This window comes from Paramisgurnus dabryanus, chromosome 3 (genome assembly GCF_030506205.2).
Source record: "Paramisgurnus dabryanus chromosome 3, PD_genome_1.1, whole genome shotgun sequence".
Lineage (NCBI taxonomy): Eukaryota > Metazoa > Chordata > Actinopteri > Cypriniformes > Cobitidae > Paramisgurnus > Paramisgurnus dabryanus.
The window spans coordinates 41864736-41890921 of record NC_133339.1 but is presented as its reverse complement, the minus strand read 5'-3'; positions in this window follow the sequence as shown (position 1 = coordinate 41890921).

Sequence of the window (26186 nt, the reverse complement as noted above, 5' to 3'; positions counted from 1 at the left end):
AGGTCCAACCATGTTTAGGATTTTAAAAATATAGGGGGATCATTGAAGAGCCCCTCCCCAAATGGCATAGCCTGTCGGCTTTTGATGTAAAAAGCCGCGCCGCTGAATGCTTGTTTATTGCAGTACATATGCGGTCGGATTGATCCATCAAGCAGATAGACTATTTGATAGAAAGTGTGGATTAAGGATGTTTAAAATCTCTAGCTTGGTGGTCAGTACATGAATGGATCAAATCAGCACATTTGCAAAGGTTTGTCTCCATATGGCTATATAATAAATAAAAATAAGAAGGGTAACTTTGCAGTATCACATTATATATTTCCTACTATGTGATTTTCATATTATAAACGAATGTATTCAACTGCAATATGGCAATAAATATCCTCACAACATTATTATTTCTCAAAACTTTGACAAAAATTATTTTCAAAGGAACTGTATTCTTACAGTTATTCAAAGATGCACACATTATTCCGCATATGATTTGAATATTAGTCGACAGTATATAACGGCAATGAACGTATTATAAATATCCACATAACTTAAAATAACAGCATAATGAAATTAATAAAAAGACAAGGAAGCAGGATTGGCATGTAAATTGTATTATTATTACTGGAAAAACAGCAAAATAACTGAAATAAACTCTGAGGTATATGTGCCAAACACGTTAAAATAAATGAGCAATAACAGTGGAAAAAACATTATTATCTATCAAAACTTTAGATGACAAAAATTATATTTAAAGGAAAAATTCTTACAGTTATTCAAAGATGCACACATTATTCCATATTACTACCGTTTATGAACACGTTCATCTCTGGCCTGGCTCTGTTATGTAATAGCTGATTGACAGGTGCGCAACTCCGTCTTTCAAACAGGTATTATTTTGTATAGTTACTCATTTAGGAAAATTATTCATGATTTAATGATTTTATTATTATTATGAAAATTTTGTTTTTTTGCAGATCCTTATATAGCACTGTATTATGAGCCAGCTCACGTTCATGTCCCAATATGTTTTTTAGTTCTGGGCAGGAATAAATAAAACGGAATATGTGACTTATTAATAAAGTGATTTTGATCTTAACAGCACTGTATTTAATGGATTAGCATGCATTAAGCGTCATGTTAATGTCCCTAAGGTTGTGTTAAGTTTTTTTTTTATTCTGCACAGGAATTAATAAAACTGTATATGAAGTGTGTCTCATTAATAAGGTATATATAGTAAACTTGATCTTTAAATAGCACTGTATTTATGCGTTAAGCGTCATGTTACAGTTTTTTTCAGTCGCTAACAAGCATTTGTCCAATCAGTTGTCACATTTTCAGAACTCTAAACACAATTAGCACAGCATCGGTCTTTTGTGGCCATACCATTCATTCATTTCATGTCGTTTTCACACAATATGCAGTCAGTAAACACATTTCCACAATGCTTACATTTTCTTAACAGACAAGCTATACCTCCCACCAAAATTATGGATTGTTTTTGTAGTATTTACAAATGCTTACACACAACATCCCACAATAGCAAAAACAATATTCCAAACCTTAGATACAATATAAAAACCTTTATATTGGGTAAATTGGGCCAACCACAGCTGATTCCAGTCTGGCTTAGGTTATTTTTTCTTTTACATTGATACTTACAGTATACAGTAAAAGGAGGACTTTGAGGAGTGATGTTTTTGAAAACAGAAACAGACAAACACTGTAATGTCTGGACGAGGAAGCATAAAAGCAAGGGCCACATGGAGAAGAGCAGGCCCAGTGAGAGGTGCAGTGAGAAATGCAGGAGCAGTGAGAGGCGCAGTGAGATATGCAGGAGCAGTGAGAGGTGCAGGAGCAGTGAGAGGAGCAGTGAGGTGTACAGGAGCAGTGAGAGGAGCAGTGAGAGATGCAGGTGCAGTGAGAGGTGCAGGAGCAGTGAAAGGTGCAGTGAGAGGTGCAGGAGCAGTGAGAGGTGCAGTGAGAGATGCAGTGAGAGATGCAGTGAGAGGTGCAGGAGCAGTGAAAGGTGCAGTGAGAGATGCAGTGAGAGGTGCAGGAGCAGTGAGAGGTGCAGTGAAAAATGCAGGAGCAGTGAGAGGAGCAGTGAGAGATGCAGGTGCAGTTAGAGGTGCAGGAGCAGTGAAAGGTGCAGTGAGAGATGCAGTGAGAGATGCAGGAGCAGCGAGACGAGCAGGGCCAGGGAGAAGAGCAGGCCCAAGGAGAGGGCAATGTAGAGGTGTAAGAATGCATGGTGGTGGCATTCCAAGGGCTGCAAGAACAGTAGTCAGTGATGAAATTCACTGATTTCAGTAAGAGAGGCTGGTGAAAGAGTGCAGCCCAATTTTAGGAGGTTGCCTCCATTATACGCATCTTTCAACAAACCAACAGGTAAGTATTGCATTTTACATGGATTGTTTCTATTCTCACTTGACATGTCAATAAGGTCATGCAGTAATGCATATATAAAAAAATTTGTCCCTCTAAAGAATGCAATGTCTTCCACCTTCTGGGAGAAGAGGAAAGCTTCTCAAAAATGATCAAGATCAATACTGTAAAACTTTTTCTGTTCTATCATATTGTGTTTCTACTTTACCTCCTGTAGTCAAGAGTAAGGGGAAAAACTGCTTTTTACTAAAATGCTTTTGAATGTGAACATTGCTGTACATGTGGACACACAGTTCCCAACCAAGACATTTAGCGTAAAAAAGGTGGATTGCATGTTTTGCATGAAAAAATACCTTTAAAACTGAAACATAAAATTCTATGCAGTTTTTGTAATGTCAACAATAGCCAGTATTTTGAAACCTGGTGTACTTTAATTGATTGCATGTACTTTGTGAAGTGAAAAGAAGTGTTATTCTTTGAAAGAATAATTTTATTTTGAGTCAGCATTCCAGTGTTTTGGTAAAGTTAGTGTGTGCGGAGAAAGATGTGTTCTATTTTGAAATGAAGAGTTAGTATTTATTTAACAAAATGTGTTTTTGAGAAGAAAATGATCCATTTGGCCAATTGTGTTTTGTAGGTGGAAGTCTGTGTTAAGTGTTTAGAAAAAGTATCTGAAGTATGGGTAAGCGCTTGTTAGCGATTGAAAAAAACTGTAATGTCCCGATGGTTTTTTTTTATTATTCCGGGCAGGATTAAGACCCAAGATGTATGAATTTGATTCTTATATAGCACTGTATCAATGCGTTAGCTCACGTTATGTCCCAATGTTTTTTATGAAATTCTGGGAAGGAGTTAATAAAACTGTATATATACACGAGCCATAAGGTGTATGAATTTTATACTTAATAGCAATGTATTAATGCATTGAGCTGCGATAAGCGTCACTATTCCGATGATTTTAATGAAATTCTTGGCAGGAATTTATAAAACTGCATTTACTATGCGTCATTAATAATGTCTATAGTGAATTTGATCTTTTAATAGATGTGTTACTTAGCATTGTGTTAATGTCCCGATGGTTTAAATGAAATGCTGGGCACTAATTCATAAAACGTGGCCACGATTTAACTTAATCGAGGGAACGACTTAATAAAACGTGGGCACGATTTAGCTTAAACGAGGGAACAAATTACTAAAACGTGGGCACGATTTAGCTTAAACGAGGGAACGAATTACTAAAACGTGGGCACGATTTAGCTTAAACGAGGGAACGAATTACTAAAACGTGGCCACGATTTAATAATTTGTGGGAACGAATTGCTAATTCGTGGCCACGATTTAAGAAAAAAAGTTTTACCATGTCATGAGATGGGCCCCGTAGAAAACTGAATTTGAAGTTCCTTTTTTCTTCATCTTGAAAACTTGAATCTGAATTTTTTTTACTTGAATATTTGCAGTATACGAGTTCAGAACAAAAAAACTAGCTGTTTGAAAATACATGTCCATAAAATTCAGCCCTAAAAACATTTCAATTTGTTAAATTTCAAATAATAAATATTCGTTTAAAAAAATCTAATTCAGAACCATTTCAACTACCACCTAAAATTCAGTTTTATTAGATTACACTTGCAAATAATTCAAATTTACACAATTCAAATTCAAATCGTTTTGTCATATTATAAGCTCCATACTTTTGCTCTCTCTCTTTTGCTCTCTCTCTCTCTCTCTCTCTCTCTCTCTCTCTCTCTCTCTCTCTCTCTCTCTCTCTCTCTCTCTCTTGTGAGTGTGTTCACTACTTACTTGGATGGGTTAAATGTGACAAAATCATGTCACACTTTACCAGTTGTTTGTTAAATTGTCTGTTTTTTATTTATTCAACACTATTATTATATAAAATATTTTTCCTGTAGATCACCTATGGCACGTCTCCTTTATATTACCCTACATGTAAACTTAAATAAAAAAAAATTATTTTTACTAATATATATAATGAAATACCAGCAAGTATTTAACATTACTATTTCTGTGCTAAAGTGTACATGTTGTACAATGAGTACATTTACAAAGTGTACTTAAATTAAGTGTAAATTCCCTCTGCAAACAAACATAAGTGACATATTTTACAGTTTTTCTGAATTGCTAAAACACATTTTTTGAAACCATCACTCATTTTCTCAAAACCTTAAACACAAACCCAATTGTCAAACTAAATTCACAGAACCCCTGACTCTTCTAGCAAAATCAAACAATTGCTTCAAAACCATTTCACTTGTACTCAAAATCAAACTAGCTTTCAAATCATACACACATAAGTCTATAATATAAAACACTACAAGCATCCATTAGACACTACCTTAAAAAATGGAAAACACAACATCCAGGAGTTCTGCTTACAGAAAAATACATGTTTATTGTACATAACAACACACTTGACAAATACTGTTAAAAATCTCTATCACTGTAATCACACAAGTTTAGTTCAGTGAATATAGTGAATACTTTACTGTAAGTACTGCAAGTAATAGCAAGTGTTCAATATTACTGTAAGCAGCACTTGTATTTTGTAAAAAGTCAGCAATCCAAATGCAAATTTTGCCAATTGCATCGTCTCTGGTGTCTTTTTCTTCCTCATTCACTTCATCTGCCTTTCAGACTGTATCCACTCCAAACAATAGGTAAAAATACCATTAGATAAAAGTGTGTAGAATTTTGAGTTGTTGTGTTTACTCGATGATAACTGTGTTGCAGTTGTGTTCAACTTTTGCCTGCCTGTGTTTAGCATTTATAAAACAAGTGCATTGCAGTGTGAAATGTGTGTTTTAGTGAGAAGTTTGTGTTTAGTGTTTTGCAAAAAGAGTGCATGATTTGACAAACGTGTTTAGGCCACTATGAATTTAGTTCAGAGATTGGGGTTTAGTGTTTTAGCAATTCACAAAAACTGTAATATTAGAAAAAACGAACGGTCATATCCTGTAGGGGGCGTCCTATACTACATACACAGTTAAAATTGACATATATTACAAAATAGTTTTGAAGAAACAGTTGATTTGTTTTTTTTTTTTTTTGTTTTTTTTTATTGATAGAAAAATATAAAACAGAGCATAACATTATACAGTTTTATACAAAACAAAATATAGTGTTAATTGCACATCAGGCATTTGAAAATAATGACTTTTTGTTTTTTTAACAATTTTAAAGAAGAAATAAAACATTCAAATTCTGTTAAAAACACCTTGAAAATTGGGGATGCATTTAAATACTTTTGTTTATGTATATAGAATTTAGCCTGTAATATGAATAAATTAACAATGTACTCAAGATCTTTGTTTGCATTGTTTTCATAGTGTACAATGATATCCTTTAAAGAAAAAAAATATTTATCCTTTACTTTACTAAAAATATAGGTTGCCAATTCTTTCCAAAAAACTTGGGTTATGTTACAATAAAAAAATAAATGTGTAAACAAGAAACAGTTGATTTTCTACTTTAAATGACTATAGAAATGACATTTCTTACAAGTAGAAAAAATGGACGGTCATATCCTGTAGGGGACGTCCCATACTACATACATAGTTAAAATTGACATATATTACAGCATAGTTTTGGAGAAACAGTTGATTTTCTTCTTTAAAAAGCAATAGAATGACATTTCTTACAAGTAGAAAAAACGGACGGCCATATCCTGTAGGGGACGTCCCATACTACATACACAGTTAAAATTGACATATATTGACATCCCCTACAGGATATGACCGTCCATTTTTTTCTACTTGTAAGAAATGTCATTTCTATACTCATTTAAAGTAGAAAATCAACTGTTTCTTCAAAACTATGCTGTAATATATGTCAATTTTAACTATGTATGTAGTATGGGACGTCCCCTACAGGATATGGCTGTCCGTTTTTCTACTTGTAAGAAATGTCATTTCTATAGCTATTTAAAAAAGAAAATCAACTGTTTCTCCAAAACTATGCTGTAATATATGTCAATTTTAACTATGTATGTAGTATGGGACGTCCCCTACAGGATATGACCATCCATTTTTTCTACTTGTAAGAAATGTCATTTCTATAGTCATTTTAAAAAGAGAATAAACTGTTTCTCCAAAACTATGCTGTAATATATGTTAATTTTAACTATGTATGTAGTATGGGACGTCCCCTACAGGATATGACCGTCCATTTTTTCTACTTGTAAGAAATGTCATTTCTATAGCTATTTAAAGAAGAAAATCAACTGTTTCTCCAAAACTATGCAGTAATTTTGGTCAATTTTAGTTGTGTATGTAGTATAGGACGTCCCCTACAGGATATGACCGTCCATTTTTTCTACTTGTAAGAAATTTCATTTCTATAGTCATTTAAAGTAGAAAATCAACTGTTTCTCCAAAACTATGCTGTAATATATGTCCATTTTAACTGTGTATGTAGTATGGGACGTCCCCTACAGGATATGACCGTCCGTTTTTTCTACTTGTAAGAAATTTCATTTCTATAGTCATTTAAAGTAGAAAATCAACTGTTTCTCCAAAACTATGCTGTAATATATGTCAATTTTAACTGTGTATGTAGTATGGGACGCCCCCTACAGGATATGACCATCCATTTTTTTCTACTTGTAAGAAATGTCATTTCTATAGCTATTTAAAGAAGAAAATCAACTGTTTCTCCAAAACTATGCTGTATTATTACACGGCTCTCTGGAATGCTTGATTCTGATTGGTCAGTTGAGACATTTGCAGGTTCGTTCTTTTCAAATAATAACCGCTCCAAAATAATAACGCATAGCCGGACTACTTGCACGAGTAAAATCGCTCCGCGCCAATAAAGATCAATAAAGATTACTGTCTGTTTGGCGCCATCTTGTGACAAACACTCGACAACCACGACAAGACACAGAGAGCTTACTGAGACTGAACTTGACAAAATAGAGCATGACAGCTACGAAGCCAACACACAAAAAATACAGAATGGGCATTAAAACTTCTCAAAGACTGGCTAAAAGAGAAAAAAATGGAGACAGACAAGTATGAAGCAGAGGATCTTAATAAGGTATTACGATCATTTTATGCATCTGTGCAAAGTTTCGCGGAAGGATAAAAATGTTAATTTAAAACAAATATGCCAATAAAATGTTTCAAATTCATATTCATGTCCAGTTTTTTTCTTATGTGGCAAGTAGCCATGTAATAAGCGGGATAATGTAGAGGCAGCCGGTAGTTATTGGGAAATAAGCCCCTTCAGTGTGATACAGAAGACCCTCCGCTTCGCGTCGGGTCCTGATCACACTGTCGGGGCTTATTTCCCAATAACTACCGGCTGCCTCTACATTATCCCTTACATATATGTCAATTTTAACTATGTATGTAGTATAGGACGTCCCCTACAGAATATGACCGTCCATTTTTTCTACTTGTAAGAAATGTCATTTCTATATCTATTTAAAGAAGAAAATCAACTGTTTCTCCAAAACTATGCAGTAATTTTGGTCAATTTTAGTTGTGTATGTAGTATGGGACGTCCCCTACAGGATATGACCGTCCACTTTTTCTACTTGTAAGAAATGTCATTTCCATAGTCATGATAAGTAGAAAATCAACTGTTTCTTCAAAACTATGCTGTAATATATGTCAATTTTAACTGTGTATGTAGTATGGGACGTCCCCTACAGGATATGACCGTCCGTTTTTTCTACTTGTAAGAAATGTCATTTCTATATCTATTTAAAGAAGAAAATCAACTGTTTCTCCAAAACTATGCAGTAATTTTGGTCAATTTTAGTTGTGTATGTAGTATGGGACGTCCCCTACAGGATATGACCGTCCACTTTTTCTACTTGTAAGAAATGTCATTTCCATAGTCATGATAAGTAGAAAATCAACTGTTTCTTCAAAACTATGCTGTAATATATGTCAATTTTAAATGTGTATGTATAATAGGATGCCCCCTACAGGATATAACCGTTCATTTTTTTCTACTTGTAAGAAATGTCATTTCTATAGTCATTTAAAGAAGAAAATCAACTGTTTCTCCAAAACTATGCAGTAATTTTGGTCAATTTTAGCTGTGTATGTAGTATGGGACGTCCCCTACAGGATATGACCGTCCATTTTTTCTACTTGTAAGAAATGTCATTTCTATAGTCATTTAAAGTAGAAAATCAACTGTTTCTTCAAAATTATGCTGTAATATATGTCAATTTTAACTGTGTATGTAGTATAGGACGCCCCCTACAGGATATGACCGTTCGTTTTTTCTAATACTAAAATATGTCACTTATGTTTGTTTGCAGAGGGAATTTACACTTAATTTAAGTACACTTTGTAAATGTACTCTGTTATATTTATTGTGTACAACATGTACACTTTAACACAGAAATAGTAATGTTAAATACTTGCTGGTATTTCATTATATATATATTAGTATTATTTTTTATTTCAGTTTACATGTAGGGTAATATAAAGGAGACGTACCATAGGTGATCTACAGGAAAAATATTTTATATAATTATAGTGTTAAATAAATAAAAAACAGACAATTTTTCAAACAATTGGTAAAGTGTGACATTATTTTGTCACATTTAACCCATCCAAGTAAGTAGTGAACAGACGCACAAGAGAGAGAGAGAGAGAGAGCAAAAGAGAGAGAGAGCGAGAGAGAGAGACAGAGAGCGAGTGAGAGAGAGAGAGAGAGAGAGAGAGAGAAAGAGAGAGAGAGAGAGAGAGCGAGAGAGCGAGTGATAGAGAGACACCCAGAGCATTTGCAGAAATACATAGCAACACTTATCATTCATTCACAAAGACGGACACATTCTTGGATATTACATGCGCAAGAGATGATAAACAACATAAATGACAGCGCTTATAGGTTTAGTAGGTACAACAAATCTTCAAACGCGTGTAGAAATTACCGTAAACAACACAGTAGGCGCGCATCAGAATCTGAATCGCGGCTGGCTTGACCGTGTTTTTTCAAACCACGGCTGGCTTGACCGCGGTGCAAATAGAGTTGATGGTTTCAGCCCAAAAACGGTCCAATTTTATCATTTTACATTTTATCAACATTTTGGTTCAATTTGATCATATAACGTAGTTATTTTAACTGCCACAAGAAATGCACCAATAGCGATTAAGCAGCTACCCAGCTAACAGAAAAAAGTTCTAAGAACGTTCCCTGAAAGTTCCCAAGGTTCCCAAAAACGTTCTGCTAACGGAAAAAGTGTCCAGTTTTCTTGACGTTCTAAGAACGTTTTTGTGTTATCTCAACGTTAGAGGAATGTTACATTTTACCATTTTTAAACGTTATGACAATGTCATGTTTTAATGTTCACACAATGTTTAAAACAACAACTGTTTATTATGCTGACTTGTTTGACTGTAATGTAAATGATAGAGAAACATTGCATTTTTTTATTTTATAAAACATTATTTCTGAATGTTCAGTAAATATATTGCTGTAGAAAACACAATTCACTTATTAGGCTTAGATGTTGATGTTTTGTTTAATTTTAAGTCACCATTATTGTGATTAGTGTTTGTTTTAGTTGGACTCTTGACTCTTGACTTTTTGTTTGCTAGTTTCTTCCGTGGGTTGTGTTAACTTTGTGTTAATACACCACATTTGTTATGAACATGTAAAGTTAATAGTAGTGATGGTCAACCCGGATCTTTTTAAGGATTCGGGTTATTCTGAGTCACTCACTAATATGATCCAGGTTGTGCGAGTCACTTGGTCAAAATCTCCCAATTCCAATCGCTAAGTCATACTAATGCCAACCAAGCAACTCGGATCACGCGTGCAGCTACGAGTTTATGACTCCTCTGCTCACAAAAAAGGGCTTATGTGACCTGAGGAAGTTGTAAAAAACATGCATGCCTGTGGTAACATTATCAATAACATAATTGTAAAAGTTTGGTGTGTTTAGTTTCATTTCATAACGACAAATATATCAACACCACATTTAGAAGATGTCAGGCTTGGTTGACTAGGACGTGAGAGGAACGTGTCCTGTTTCAGATTGACTTAAAAGATCCACGATAGGCTTCGGTTAATCTTGTGAGTGAGTCCCAGACAGAGCCGCTCGCCCGCTCCTGCACGGGTCCTGTGAGTGAACCACTCACGTCACTCTTGGCGCTTTTCCATTGCATAGTACCCCACGGTTTAGTTTAGTTTGGGTCGGGTCAGTTTACTTTTGGGAGCTTTTCCATTGGGTGCAGTACATAGTACCCGATACTTTTTTCGTACCACCTCAGTTGGGGTTCCAAGCGACCCGAGCTGATACCAAATGTGACGCGAAAACACTGTAGATCACTGATTGGTCTGAGAGAATCATCACGTCATCGCTATAATGTAAATATTAGCTTTAGCTTACTGCTAGCTTGCGCTGTCTCAAGCAAACATGTTGTTATCTGTGTTCTGCTATAAGTTTCCAAACACCCTTGTAGCGATGAAAAACATCCGCATGTTGAGGATCCGGGACACCATAACAGTTTTTTCCAGGCTTGCAGTTTGTTGCGGCACATTCGCGACGTGCACGTCCGTATTATATATGCTTAAATGCAACTTGAATGAGGCTCAGCGGAGCGCCGTCGACTGACGCCACGGGTCGGGTGTTTGAACAGAAACTGTCATGTGAGACATAGGTAGTGATAAACGCGATGTGCAAACATCTATTTGTGGTGGCCAATTTAAATTTTGTGGCAGACTGAGAAATAAATGAATGTATGGGAATGTACAACAACGCTCTCACGTGTACACTGTAAAAAAAAATCCGTAGTTTTTACGGTGAAATACTGGCAGCTGTGGTTACCAGAACATTTCTGTAAAAAATACAACGTAAAACCGTAAAAACAACACCACCACAATTGGATGCATTACAGCGAACTTTTGTAAATTTTACAAATCTTACCTGTATACAGAATTTCTTTATTAACTGTTTAGAAACTCTTATTTTTTAATGGTAAAATGCAGATGAGATTGCCAGACAACCACCTTAAAAATTATGAACATGTAAACAACTTTTTGTATTTCATTACCTAATATAATTTTATTCATTTTAATCTAGGTGATGGAAAAGACAGCTGCACAAAGAAACAAAGTTTGTTGTGAAATTATTACAAATTGTTTTCTAATTATCTGCCAACAACTTGAAAATAGACAGTGAACATACACAAAGATTGTATCATACAAACAAATACAAAACAACATCAGGGTAAGTTTTCAATGGCTCAGTGTCTACATGAGTCCATTTTACAAAGTTAAAAAGTGACACTTAAATAATGACATGATGAAATAGAGAGCAGTCAAAACACAAGTACAACTGAACTACAGACAAAATCTTAGATGAACATTAACTGTATAAATATAACATATAAACACATTCAATCGCTCAAGATCTCACCAGATGAGAATTAAACACAAACACCATTAACATCCACACTTAATACAAACCAGTTTAACTTTATTTGGTTTGTTTGAAGTCACCATTATGGAGATCATTGTTTCCTTAAATGGGGCAGTTGGCTCGTAGGTGTTTCGGTTAAGCTTTCTCTGACTGTTAAAATAATGTGTCAATACACATAAGCTATGATCTAAGAAGCTGAAATAAATGAAATCAAGTGATGTTGGTACAATTTTAATGATGGTCTAGTCATCTTAAAGTTTACCAAGCAGGTGTTCTAAAAAAAAACTCTAAATGTGAACATTAAGTTTTTTCTCTTCCCCATACAAATGTTTTCTTGTGGGATGATGTTACAGAGTGGCAATGGATTTAAATAATTAGACTTATAAACAGTAAAAATAATGTCAGACGATTCTGTGACTAAACAAAGTTAGTCTAGACATCAAGAATCAGCATACAAATCACAACAACGGTGACCCAAAACATGAAAGCTGCATGCCGCAATGCATGCTGGGTATTACCATAGTACAAACTTATCTGGCATGCATTGCACTTAATCTGAATTAGTTTTTTGATGGTCACCACTATTGAGCTTTGTAGGTTGAATCTTGATATGAATATGAAGTGTCAAAAAACCTTTTTAACCAGTCCCAAAACCATTACTTTACAAAACTTTTTCTAGCCCAACAGATATATTTGCAGAACCTACAAACACCAGACATAAAACCAATTTCTCTCTTACTATAACTACCAGTCAATCACAACTTTCATGTGGATAAATCAAACCACTTAACAATAAAGAAATGTTCGAGACTTGTTTTTACAACCCCTTTCATCATCAATAAGTGCTCTGTGTATCCCACTAACACAATTGACAAAAAGAAGAAGGAAGTAAGTAACCATTGAGGCTCAAGACCCCAACTAAAACAACCACTGATCACCGTAATGGTGACTTAAAACACAACATTTTTGATAAATCATCATCTAACCCTCTGTTAATTCTCAATAAGAGATTATGTAATTGTATGACAGAAATAAGTCAAACTGGTTTGTAATAAGTGTAGATGTTAATTGTATTTGTGTTTAATTCTCCTATGGGGAGATCTTGTCTCATTTTGCCTGTAGTTCAGTTGTACTTGTGTTTTGACTGCTTTCTATTTCATCATTAATGTTCATTCATCATGTCATTATTTAAGTGTCACTTTTTAACTCTGTAAAATGGACTCATGTAGACACTGAGCCATTGAAAACTTACCCTGATGTTGTTTTGTATTTGTTTGTATGATACAATCTTTGTGTATGTGCACTGTCTCTTTTCAAGTTGTTGGCAAATAATTAGAAAACAATTTGTAATAATTTCACAACAAACTTTGTTTCTTTGTGCAGCTGTCTTTTCCATCACCTGGATTATAGTGGTTTTCTGCATATATTAAAATATGAATAAAAATATATTAATTAATGAAATACAAAAAGTTGTTTACATGTTCATATATTTTTAAGGCGGTTTTCTGGCAATCACATCTGCATTTTACCATTAATAAAGAAGAGTTTCTAAACAGTTAATAAATCAAAGAAATTCTGTATACAGGTAAGATTTGTAAAATTTACAAAAGTTCGCTGTTATGCATACAACTGTGGTGTTGTTGTTTTTACGGTTTTAAGTTGTATTTTTTACAGAATTGTTCTGGTAACCACAGCTGCCGGTATTTCACCGTAAAAACTACGGATTTTTTTTACAGTGTATGATGTCACAGCAGTAGGCAGCGTAAATATAACGACACGCCTATAATCCCTCCCACTCCGAAGTGATACTAAACTCGATGGAAAAGCTAACCACGCCAAAGTGAGGTGAGCTGACCCGACCTAAACTAAACTAAACCGTGGGGTACTATGCAATGGAAAAGCGCCACCTGAGTGACTCAGTCAACAAGAGGAGCCGTGTACGTCCGTCGGTGGCGGATCTTTCCAGCAGCACTGCTGCAGCAGTCCTCGTATTTAAAAATGTTAAACATTTGCAGCTTCTACCCAAAACATTGTGCCAGTCAAATATTTCAACAGATTAGCCTACATGAGTCAGTGGGTTAACAACACGAGCAAGGCTTGTTTCTCCTAGCCCAGGATTCAAGCTCCATGAGTTGAGTCACTCTCTGTGTGAATCCCCGAGCCGCCGACCAACTCATTGTCGCGCGCACGCATCCCTTTGTACTCGGACTCGGAGCTGCAAGAAATAATGATCCGGAATAGCAGCTTTTGCTTCACTCGGTACCCCCAGTCGACATTTGGTGATGTAAATTAACTCGTTGTTGCAAGTTATAGAACCTATGGCAGCTTATGTAGAGTTATTTGTTGTAATTCTGTTGTAAACATTTGAAGAGCTTTGTGTTTGATACAATTTCTCATTTTTAATGCAAAATCTGAGAGGACTCAACTGACTCGGGTTAATGGTCACTAAGGACTCATGGTTCTCGAGTCATTTTAGGGATCGGGTTAAATGATCCGAGTTTCGGGTGACTCGCTCATCACTAGTTAATAGTGTAATTTAAAGAAAGTTGGTACATAATGGTAAAGATCATCACCTAATTAATTTACTAATCAAAAGTTTATTTTCTGTCAATAATGTAAATGAGAGCCAGCACTTTCACAGCAGTTTGTCATTAAGGAGTTTTAGAAACTTTGGACAAAAAATACCCGCTGTATAATTGGGATGCACAAACATCAAGAATCAGAGTATGAATCTCAACCATGGTGACAAATAAATGAAAACCTTCATGCTGCAATGCATTCTGGGTATCAACAAATTACAAATCTCAATGCATTCTGGGTATCAACAAATTACAAATCTCATTCAGGACTCCCAGCATGCACTGCAGCATGGATAAATAATGTTTTTTTTGCAATTTTATTTGTCACCATGGTTGAGATTCATTCTCTGATTCTTGAGGTTTGTGTGTCCCAATTATACAGCAGATATTTTTTGTGTTAAAACTCCTTAATGACAAACTGCTCTGAAAGTACTGGATCTTGACATCATTGACAGAAAATACACTTTTGATTAGTAAATTAATTAGGTACACAGCAAAATCCCCAGTGTTAAATTAACACTGCTCGGTGTTTATATAATCCACACCAAGATTGGTGTTAAAAAAACACTAAATCAGTGTTAAAGTTAATAAGATAATGAAGTGATTGAGTCATTAATAGTGAACACCTGCTGGTCATTCCGTGTCAAATCAACTCAATTTTAGAATTGTTCCTGTCTTAAATATTTTATTTTGTTGACTCTTTTTCTGGAGAAAGTAATACTAAAATGTTGAAGAAAGCCAAATTATTAAATGCAATAGATGAAATCACCATATATAGTTAAATGAACACTATCATCATCTCTGTTTGAAAACTAAAATTACAACTTGCTTGCAGAGTTACATGGATGATAGGTTTAACTTCTAAAGAACTGCTGTAAATCTGGTTAATAAAGTAAGTCACCATTGTGCCGATTAGTGTTTCCTTTAGTTGGGTACTTGGGTCTTGAAGTTTAGTATCAGTTTCTGCTGCTAATTGTGGCAGTGTGTTATAAAACACATCTGTTAAAGCAGAGGAAGATGTGAGAAATGTAGTCTATTACTGTTGCTATGTTAATTATTATGAAAGTATAAGTCTAGGGATTCAATGACATCATAAAAAAGTAATCACTGAATATAAGTGTTTAATTTATGATCTGCAAACCATGTGAGGCTCCCATGAAATCAAACAGTGCTGTAAAAGTCCACATACCCTGAAGAGTTAAATATTATTTACCCAAATCTAATCTGTGGTGTTAGTCAGACACACTGAGACATCAACAATCAGCCTATAAAACACAATCATGGTGACAATCAACAACAAAGCTTCATGCCGCAATGCATGCTGGGTACCAAACTCAATCATAGATCCCATCATGCATTGCAACATGACAAAAATTTAGCAACTTTCTTACCATTAACTGTCACCATTGTTGATATTTGTATCCGAAATCATGAAGTCTCTCTTAAGCAAAAAACAACAACAAAAACACACTAAAGCATTCCGACAGTCTTATTCAATACAATGTCATTTGCGTAGAGCTTTTTTATATGCCTGTTTTTTCATAATTAATTTGTGATCAAATGTTTCAGTGTGTTGTGGAGTAGAATATAATAAAAACAAACTGAGAAGGTCTGGATGGTTTTCCCTCTACATGAAGCAATGAACAAGTGGTCTTACTAAAACATTGTTGCTATTGCTAAAAGAGGAGAGTTAGATCAGTGAAAGTCAAGGGACAAATGCCTAACTAAATGAAACACTAATCACAGTAATGGTGACTTCAAATCAACTCATAACAAAACACAAACTTGAGATTTAATGTGATACATTTTGTGATAAATGTCTATTTGACTTGTGAGACATCACATCAGAAAGAAGATTTGTCTACTAAATCACGTGTGTGGATGCTGGAATAGTTGAGCACTTGTATTTTGTTCTGACAGCTGTTTAGAAGTTAAACTTATCCATTTAGAAAATAACTCTGCAAGTTATCATTTTATTTTTCAAACAGAGATGCTGATAGAGAGGCAACGTGAAAGATTGCAGCTTTTGGAGGCATACACCCAACAGTATTCATCTATTGCATTTAATAATTTGTCTTTCTTTATTATTTTAGTATTTTCCCCAGAAAACGAGTAATAAAAATAAAAATTTAGAGACAGGAAAATGTCCAAAATGTAATTGATTTGAATGACCAGCAGGTGTTCACCATTAATGTCTTAATCATCACTTCATTATCTCATTAACTTTAACACTGATTCAGAGTTATATTTTTAATACCAGTCTTTTTTAACACGGATCTTGGTGTGGATTATATAAACACCAAATAGTGTTGATTTAACACTGGTAGAGTTAATTTAACACTGGGGATTTTCCTGTGTAGTAAGGTACGTTTTTTTTGTTGGCTTTGTTGTTTGATTTGTTTATTTTTTATGTGTCTTGTGTTACAGTATTTAAAAGTTCAATCTAATCATGCACAAAAGGTTTAAATATATCCCAGCAACTGTCTAGGTTAATAATCCCAATGAAGTCCGACCAACCACTTATGGCCTAAATAAAATTTTATTTGGCTGTATATAGTTTTGACAGAATTACTTGTGAGATTTCATCATGTAAGCAAAGTAAAGCTGTTTGTTTCATTTATTTAATTTCGGGCAATGGTTTCCCAGCTAGCAGAAAAAAGTTCTAAGAACGTTCCCTGAAAGTTCCCAAGGTTCCCAAAAACATTCTGCCAACGTAAAAAGTGTCCTTAAACCCTGAGGACCCTGTCCCGGGGCCAAAATTTCGTATTTTGACTTAGTATAAAATATTCTTTTAATCTTTAATGGTCCGTCATGGACCCCAGTAACACATATGAGATACTATTTGAAAGCTTAGAGTCTCTACTTTCTGCAGATATGCATCACTTTGACATATCTTTTACTGTAAGAAATTTATTTAGACTTAATTTACACTATCACCCCCCCCCCCCATATTTTTTTATATCATTTAATATTCACATATTTCATATTTTTCAAATATGACCAACATGGGCAAGTCTTATATCAAATGAAAGCTCTCATTCTCAGGAATAAGGCTACAGCATTATTGTTCTATTATCAACACATATCCAATAATCGTTGAATGACTAATAAGGTAAAAAATGGTCTTTTGTAAATTTATGTGAAACTTGAGCCTGAGCTGCCTCAGATAGCACAGATAGCCACAAATGATACACCATCTTTTATCTTAGGTCCTACTCTAAACAATGAGTCCATTCACAGCATGTTCTTTGGTTGTGTGCATATATAATCCCTTGCTATTATTGTATGTGCAAAACAAAAAAAATATATTTATATTAAAAATGTATTTCACACCCTTCAGTTAAATGAGAATAACTTTTGATTGCGACATGATAAAGAGTTCATTCTTTTTTTGGGTGTTTACTGTCTGCTGCTGGTAACAACCAGAACTGTCTGCAGTCTGCTAGACAACCCAGAACCAGAGTTATACAGTATAAAAGACAGTATTTACAACATAAAAAAAGAAAATTTGGTGTTTTATCATATAAAAACAATATAAATAACACTATATGTCACAAACAGCAGCTTTTTATGTAACTTCAAAAGGTTTTCTGCAAAATGATATAAAGATATTGCATTTATTCCACTGTATGTGGTTATGGGGACACTTCAAATGATTTTAGGCAGAAATTGTATACAAAAAGGGAATTATTACTCCCTTCAGTTGGAGTAAAATAACTTTTGCATAAATTATGATAGAGAAACAATTCCTTTTTCCTCTGTAAGCTGACAATTGCTGGATTCAAACAAAACTGTCTGCAGGTAGCTGAGGCACCCAGGGCCAGAGTTATACACTTTCAAATAAAAACTTTAGAAAAAAAAACATCAAAAAGCGCCTATTTATTTTTGTGTTTATTAGAGGACTGACATCACATACAACCATGTTTAGCACTTTCAACAGTGTTTTATGTAATTTCAAAGGGTTTCCTGTAAAATGATACCAAACCTTTGTATGTAAACCTCTGCATGTGGGTATGGAAAGCTTTTGAAATTGGGTAGGCAAAATCCAGGCGAAAATCCCCAAAATAGCTTCAGGGTGGAAGAAGTTAAGTTCTAGGAACGTTTCTGTTGTCTGAACGTTAGAGAAATGTTACATTTTACCATTTTTAAACGTTATGACAATGTCATGCTTTATTTTACCATTTTTAAACGTTATGACAATGTCATGCTTTATTTTACCATTTTTAAACGTTATGACAATGTCATGCTTTATTTTACCATTTTTAAACGTTATGACAATGTCATGCTTTATTTTACCATTTTTAAACGTTATGACAATGTCATGCTTTATTTTACCATTTGTAAACGTTATGACAATGTCATGCTTTAATGTGCACACAATGTTTAAAACAACAACTGTTTATTATATTGACTTGTTTAATTGTTATGTAAATGATAGAGAAACATTGCATTTTATTATTTTATAAAACATTATTTCTGAACGTTCAGTAAATATATTGCTGTAGAAAACACAATTCATTTACAAGTGTTTAAAACAAGTGCTCACTGCACATTCACAAAATATAAAATAAAAAACACAGATGGAAATAGGCCACAATGTTTGTGAATCAATAAAACAGCACAAAAGTCAAAAACAGTAGTGCTGACTTCACACATTGCACAATAATTATAAAAAAAAGTGTTAAATTTTTACAGACAACAGTTATGAATCATTAAAAGCATTATTAAAATGTTTAAAACTACTGATTCCCAGGTCTTAAATGAAAAACAGAGTAGACTGTGACATCTGGACTAACATTTCATGCTGAGCATGCACATACATGTCTGCTACAAAATTTCAGTATTAAAGGTGCAGTTTGTAATTTTTAGAAGGATCTTTTGACAGAAATGCAAAATAATATACAAAACTATATTATCAGGGGTGTATAAAGACCTTTCATAATGAACCGTTATGTGTTTATTGCCTTAGAACAAGACCTTTTTATCTACATACACCGAGGGTCCCCTTACATGGAAGTCGCCATTTTGTGCTGCCATTTTTTTACAGAAGCCCTTAAAGGACAATTTTTTTGCTAAGTTGTCTCCAAAGATGACATGTTTGTCCTTCTTTATGTGTTTCAAAAGCGAGGGGTGAGCCGTGGACTAAGCCGTTGGTTGCAACTCGCAACCTCACCACTAGATGCCACTAAAATTTACACACTGCACCTTTAAAACGTTTTTCAGTCCTTGAATTTTTGGGGAGAGCTTTAGAATCCATCTGCATAATGAATTTCTAAAAAAATTCAAAAAAGTAGTATTTTAGTTCTTTGGGGTACGCCAAATTAAGCACATAGATTGTACCCAGCATCAATGCAGGCTTGTGCCACAGATTTGAGCTGCTCAAGAATCATCACTCCAACAACGATTCCAATATCGTCATAGTCGCCAAGAACACCTTCTTTCTTTTTGATTACACATATGCCCATGGTGACGTTTTCTGGGTCTTTCAATAAGTCATCTTGTTGACTGTCCTACATTTAAATAAAAATAAGCTGTTATTAGAGATTGTTCTGATTCATAACACTTTGACAAGTCTACAGGCAAGGGTAATTACAAAAACTATGACACCCCTGTTGCCCATATATTATACAGTGCCCTCCATTAATTTTGGGACAGAGTGCACACTTTGAGCTGTATTTAGAGGGTATTCACAAATTCCAATTTGTCTTTAGGATTTAGGAATTACAGTCGTTTAAATGGGCCAAACGTAATGGGACAGTTGATTTAAAAGCTGTAATGGACATGAATTTTGTATTTGTTAAATAATTTCCTTATATATGAAACATGTTGCAGTCTGAAGTTGAAGTTTAGCATTTGGAAGCTGTGGCTGTGAACTAGGGTTGTGACAATTAATCGGGCAAATGCGCATTTTCTCAATGAATGAATTTGAATGAATTACGGTGAAATGCAGGCACATCCAAAAGCCAGGGGGCGCTCTCGCTTAGAAACACCATTTGTGCCACAGAAGAAGTAGTATACCAAACACTATTCCAGGAAATGTCTAAAGGAATATTTATATCGCTGTTCTTCAGATTGTTTCAGGTATTTTCATGATAATAAAGAATATTTTAAATGATTGTGTTTGACGAGTGTTGCTTTTTTAAATGCACGTTATAAACGAGTCAAACTTGTAGTGATTTTAGATTGATAAGGACTTCCTACTGATCACGGAGCCGTAAAACATGCACAAGCTGTGCATGAAACACTGAATCGGAGCCTTACGATTCAGAATCGATTTCAGACAGGTCTTTTTAATGGGAGCGCGATGCATCGATGCACATCCCTACTGTGAACACACATCATGTACACAATTCATGTCCATAAAACAGCTTTTAGCGAACTGTCCCATTATATTTGAGCCAGGAAATCCCTGTCAGAGATGTAGCCCAGAGAGGGCGGTGTTCAGCGGGGCAAGTGAACACTGACGTCTGCTCTCTGGTTCTAAGGTACCGAAGCTTCCTAAAGCAAACATTCAAACAGGCGCTATCTTAAAGACTAATCGACTGCATATTTGAATATTATACATATATATTCTCAACTGAACTAATCTTAAAACTACATCTTGTGACAAAGAAACGGTAATATTAAGAAACGGCTTGTTATGAGATTCAAAACAGCCGAGTGAAATCCGTGGCGGAAGAAAGTAGTTCCCAAACAAAGAGGCTTTTAAAATAACTCTGTTGTTGTTTTCTAGTTTTGTTTTTCAAACGTGTGCCGTTGAACTGTTGTATAAAAGCAATTTCGCTCTCGGAGTCGTGTGGTATTTGGTTAACTTACATCGTCACGGCTGGGATTGCCTCCGGCACTCGGCCTGGAGGAGCTATCTTATAAACGGCGTATTTTAAGTATATAGAAATATTCACGGTAAAAAAAAGGTGCTGTATTACCGACTGAGCAAAACTCCGGGGCTGAAATATCCCATCTTCCTTTCCCACCGTCACCGTGAACCTGACTGGAAACTCCTTTTAGCGCCAGGGAAAATGTGCATTTGTGCGCATGCGCAAAGAACCAAACAATTTTTTAAACTGAATTTAATTCATTAAAATGACTTGGATTTAAAGCACATGTAATTCGCTTAAAACCTATTAATATATACTAATTAAAATCAAAAACTTAAATAAAATAATTAAAACGAGCTAAATTGAATTATGCTTCATTTAATTGGGGCCATAATCATTTTTTTCAGTGTAGGATCCAATATGCAGGGCCAGTACAAAAGTTTTTCGGCACTGATGACATCCCAGTCTCCTACTCATGTCCATGTGTGGTGCTATGCTCATGTGCTTAACCTTGTGCTGGCTGACACAACTTAAACTGTCATCGAAAGTGGAACACTTTTTAATCTACTGAGTCCTTTAAGAGGGTCAATAAATGGGAAAAACAAGCACAAGACAAAAGCCAAAGACGCCTCTCTCCAAATAGTGAGACATGGTGGTGGGCCAAGCATGAGGCTGTCATTGATACAGTGCTTACACTGGCAGCCATAGAAAAGAAGAAAAATGAAAAGCCAACTGTACGTGCCAAAATTGAGGCTTTGAAGAGGTCCTCCTGAGGTATGAAACAATGCGAACAGCACAGATATTCCTAAGAATTTTTGACCAAACCACTCCACTTTCTAAATACCTGCAAACAGAAGGGATGAATATTCTCTCTGCCCACCTTATGGTGATTGCCACACATGAGAGCCTCAAAAAGATTGCCAGTGTCATGGTCTTGTCAGACATCTGTGCTAGATTTAGGTCTGAGTGCATCTGACAGGACCATGACAGTATTATGTTCTGTGTGGGGACATGTGCAGTCACATTGGCCCTCATTTATCAAAAGTGCGTACACCAAATTTCCAGCGTACACCTTGCGTACACCCAAAACCACGGTGACTTTGAGATTTATCAATATGGACGTTGGCGTACGGCACACTCAAATCCTACGCCAGCTCAGGAGGTGGTGTACGCACATTTTGAGTGCGCAAAAACTTCCTAACACCACAAAACGTGCTGACAAACTAAAATATATGATATATTATGACCCACTGTAAAAAACATAGTAATTATAAACTTCAGTGTTTATTTTTATGCAACAATGTTCAATGTTTAATTTGTGAGACTTTACCAAAGCATTTGATTTGTATGCATATGTATTCCTTCAGTTGAGAGCCTGTGCGCTTTACCTGATGTTTCAGAGCGAGCATGTAAACGGAGCTTAGTGGGAGTGGAGCGTTGAGCGGTGCGGTCATATTACCATCAAAGCGCCTTTCCGAAAATTCCGCTCCCTCAGCACCGCTCGTTGAACCCAGAACGCCCTTTGATAATTTGCTAGTTCGAAAATCTGTAAAAATGTCTAGCAATAAGTTATGGAATTCAAGCCTTATACATAAATGTAAAGTAAAAATCAAAGTTACAGTAAGATTGAGCAGGAAGAAAAAATTGAAAGGGACTGCGGAGAGACTGTAAAGAGTTAGCAAATATTCTTCCTGGAATCTGAAGCGGCACATTGCAAGAAAGCACAAGGATGTGCTACGAAAACATGGTAATGCAATTAAAGGTAAGCTAGTTACGTACCATTCGATGATAAATAAATACAGATGAGGTAAGGTAAAATGCTTGTGTTGAATGGAGCCGTAAATCCGATCATGATGACATGCGGACAAAATTATGGCCACGAATAATTTTTTTATGCTATGGACACTTCTTTTTCTTATTTAGTCTAAAGTATGGCCATAAATTTAGAATTTGTTCCCAATATTCAACAGTTTGTTCCTTGGAATTAATTATTATAATATTTAGAATATTTCGTAATTACTATTACAATTATTATTACTTCAAATTATGAATTAGCTTAGCTAAAACATGTGGATGTCGTGGAAACAAATTGTTAATTTGAATTATATCCGGAGCTCCGTATCAAACTGGATCTAAGATACAGCTAACAAACAACTATATGTAAATACAGAACAACACACTACAAAAGTTACTACATCATTTTAAAATATTATATAAAAAAAATTAACTGAACCATTAAGCAGACATAGAATTTAGATGTAGGCAACAGTAAATAATAAGAAATAATTATTCTTCTAAATATCAATATTAAAGGGGACATATTATGAAAATCTGACTTTTTCCATGTTTAAGTGCTATAATTGTGTCCCCAGTGCTTCTATCAACCTAGAAAATGTTAAAAAGATCAACCCAATAACTTAGTTTTGGTAAACCATTTTCTGCAAGCATGTGAAAAATAGGTCATTGTAATTTGGCCCTTATTGTGATGTCAGAATAAGGTAATACCGCCCCCTTTATCTGCACTATCCAACCACAGCACAACCATTTAGTATGGAGAGAAAGAGAAAGATAAAATATTTCACAGCACAATTGAGTTTCAATTGCAACAAACCACCATCATTGTGATCAGTGGTTGCACTTCATCCGCTCATTTGCATTTTAAATGACACACCCAAAACGGCACACTTTTGCTCAGACCTATTTTAGACTTAGTTTTCATCTTTAAAAAAATCTCATAATATGTCCCCTTTAATAATAAAAATAATAATAAGAATATTACAAATTGTCATCCAATTATTAATGTGTCTTTAATACCACTCTTTAAACTGCCAAATAAAACAATTTTGTTTCTTTTCACTTCCCCGGATTCTCTTCTTTGCCGTCTTTCGTGTGTCAATGGCGTAAAATGAGGGCGTGGGGGAGGTGGAGACTTGAATTTATATGGGCTTGTTATTCTAATGACGCTCGTTTTGGCCGCGGCATTTATGAAGGGCAGATATTGCGTACACCTGAATATCAACGGTACGCACAGTTTCATAAATCAGGCGGTGAGAGGAGTGTTAGCATAATCTTACGCCAACATATACGCCCGTTTCTACGCAAGAATGATAAATGAGGGCCATTGTGTGTGTGGCTTCCACATGTTCCCGGTGTCTTGTCGCTGTCGTGATCTTGCCAGACCTTAGTATAGGTTCAGGTCTATGTTCTGAGGGCAAGGTCATGGCAGCATTGTGATCTGTGTGGGAACACGTGATTTTCACATTATGTATCTGTGTCACGTGTTCCCAATGTCTCGTCACTTTTACCTTGCTCCCTTATGTACTCGTGTCTTACGTAATTAATTATGTTCACCTGTTCCCCATTGATGTGGTGTCTTTATAATGCCCTCTCGTTCTCTGTCGTGTGCGCGTTCGTTGTTGAAAACTCTGTGTTCATGTGCTTCGTGTTGAGATCTGTTCCCGTTGTTCCTGTGTTTGTGTTCCACCACAGTGTTATTATTTCATGCTCTGTTTTACCCCCACGTGGGTTTGTTTTGTTCTGTTTTATTAAATACATAGTTTTTTTTTTCTATAAAAATGTTTTAATATACAAAATATATTAAAACTGCTTGTTCCAATATCCTTGTCCAACTGGTTAACCCTCTGGGGTCTAAGGGGTTTTTAGGGCCCTGGGGAAGTTTTGACATGCACTGACATTTGTGCTTTTTTCAGTTGCTTGAAAACATATTAATGGCAAAAGTCTCATAACACTGTGTTCATCACAAACTGGGCTACAATATCATATAATCAACATGTATGTACATGTTTGTATTTTTGAGAGAAAAATGTTTATGCGTGGTTTTTGAAAAAGCAAAATTTTTAAGTCACTGATATAACACCACAAAACTCATTCTAAACATGTTTTCCCAAGACTTTTCAAAATAGGATCTAGTAGTCTAGAGTTTTTTCTTCAAAATGATATGAAAATCATATGGCCTACTTATTCACATAAAGCAATACATTGATTTACAATTTCTAAGACACTTTTGCTTGGGAAAGGCTGTATGCGTGGAGGCGGGAAAGCTCCTGAATAATCAGTGATTGACAGCTGAGAGACAAAAGAGTTGAATAATGAGCCACACACACACACACACACACACACACACACACACACACACACACACACACACACACACACACACACACACACACACACACACACATTATATATATATATAAGAAATATTTTCTATTAATATCACAAGTATAAGTTACCTTTTAAAAATCATAGTAGCCTAATCATGGTAAAGGTACTGTTTGGCCATCATAAAGTGAACACAGGGTTTGTGTTTGGTTGGCCAGCCAGAGGTTTACTTTTGTGCAGTAAAAAGCTCAAAAGAACAACTGCCTATCGTTGTCTGGACTCCTATTTGTGTTTTTGTAATCATTATAGTAGAAACACAACCAGGGACACGCGTGATAAACTTATCAATGTTTGTTTACAGCCGCCGCCATAACCTCACGTGTTGATCATGAAAGCAGTGAATGTGTGCACATGCGAGTGATCCTGTGTTTAATAAACTTGCTGTGCGGAGATATGCGCTTAGACGCAACTAAATAAGGATTGTACTGTTTGCAATCGCGTATTTTATAAGAATACCAAAAAGCGCGTCGACTTTCCTGACTCGCGTGTTTGTGTATGTGCGTTCCCGTCGCCTCAGCTGTTTGACGGAAGACAAAGAAAACACTCGCGTCTGGAGATACTGACACACATCCACAAGTAAATAAGGATTTATATGTCGGACTTCGATCCCGTCACCTTGACGAAGCACACACACTCGCGTCTGTCTGGAGATTTAGGCGCGAGTAAACAAGTATGTGATGTGCAATCGCATCTTTTATAATGATACCACAAAGCGCTTCAAATATGAGGCATTGTGTGTTTGTGTGTGCGTTTGGACGTCGATCGAGTCACACTCGCGTCTGGAGATAACTTTAGTTACAGTCACGAGTAAACAAGTAGATGTCA